We start from the raw sequence: 1,689 nt of genomic DNA, 5'->3' as shown, positions 1-1,689 counted from the left end.
CCCCGCCCCGCCCGGGCTTGGAGCCGTGGGATTGAGGAGTCACAGCATCGTGGGTCACAGATTCATGGAATCACAGAATCGTGGAATCACAGACTCCTGGAATCACAGACTCCTGGAGTCATGGAATAGACTCCTGGAATCATAGACTCGTGGAATCACCAAGGTTGGAAGAGACGTTTAAGATCATCCAGTCCAACCATCAATCCAGCACTGCCACTGTAACCCCTAAACCACATCACCCAGTGCCAGATGCAGATGCCTCTTGAACACTTCCAGGAATAGTGACTCCACCGCCTCCCTGGGCAACCTGTTCTCGTGCCTGACCACCTAAAGAATGAACATTTTTTCTAATATCTAATCTGAATCTCCCCTGTCTCAGCTCGAGGCAATTTCTTCTATTCCTCGCAATGGGGGCACGGCAGAAGGGAGTGCCCCCCCCTTACTACAACTTCCTGCAGATGGGCTCCTCCCTGAGCCTCCACTTCTGAAGACTAAACAAACCCAGCTCCCTCAGCACCTCTGTGACCCTGCAAGAGGCCCCTTACTGGCTCTCTGGGCAGCAACAGGGCAAGAGTGCCCTTACCACAGAGGCCACCCCAGACCACCGTGGTGTTTGGTAACACTGCTGGCCACCAACTGATCCCAGCCAGTCTTCCTTCCGTGGGCTCTGAGCAGACAGCAGGACCAACCTTCCTGGCTCAGTGAGTGTGTCTGTCAAACATCCAGTAAGATCATTCCCAGTATGCCCATTATATTTAGTAATTCATGCTGTGTTGGGGCAGTAACTACAAAAATGCATTAGGAAATTGCCCAATACAGGGTTTTGTCACCCTTCCGCTGAAGTTGGTCCTTACTAGAGCGAAAAAGGTGTATTGCAACTTCTCTGATGTGGTATAGTTGCTGGTAAAACAGATCCCAGCTTGTTTGAAGTCTTAAGAGGTTTCTGACAAAATGAGTTTTAAGGGAATGGACTGTGACAGATCAAGTTCAGAGGTTGCCACAACTTATATAAAAAACTGTTTTACAATACAGTTACTGGTTTATCTTGTTGTGGTTTAACCCCCAGTCAGTAGCCAAGCCCTCCATCAGCAGGATGAGGCAGAGAATTCAGTGAGTTTACTCTCGCTCACTTTTAAGTAAGAAAACACAGGGGTTGAGATAAAGGCAGTTTAATAGGTAAATCAAATGCTGCATGTGTTGCAAAGCAAAGCAAGGAATTCATTCACCACTTGCCATGGGCAGGCAGGTGTTCAGCCACCCCAGGAAAGCAGGGCTTCATCACACCTGACAGTGGCTTGGGAAGACAAATGCCATCACTATGAACATGTTTTCTTCTTCTTCTCCAGCTTTATATGCTGAGCATGATGCCATATGATCTGGAATATCTCTTGGGAATATCCCAGCTGTGTCCCCTCCCTGTGCACCCCCAGCCTCCTCGCTGGTGGTGTGGGGTGAGGAGCAGAAAAGGCCTTGTCTCTGTGTAAGCCCTGCTCAGCAGTAACAGAATCATCTCTGTATTATCAACCCTTCTTTCAGAGCAGATCCAAAAGGTAGCCCCACACTAGCTACTGTGAAAAAACCCTCCCTCTATTCTAGCCAAAACCAGCAGAATTCCACAGTTTCCTATGAAGTAAAAACAATTTTTCCTTCCATTAATGCAGTGCCCACCATAAACATGTGACAAGGTGC

The sequence above is a fragment of the Chiroxiphia lanceolata genome, chromosome 16 (assembly GCF_009829145.1).
Source record: "Chiroxiphia lanceolata isolate bChiLan1 chromosome 16, bChiLan1.pri, whole genome shotgun sequence".
Taxonomy (NCBI): domain Eukaryota; kingdom Metazoa; phylum Chordata; class Aves; order Passeriformes; family Pipridae; genus Chiroxiphia; species Chiroxiphia lanceolata.
Note: the sequence above shows the minus strand (reverse complement) of the source record.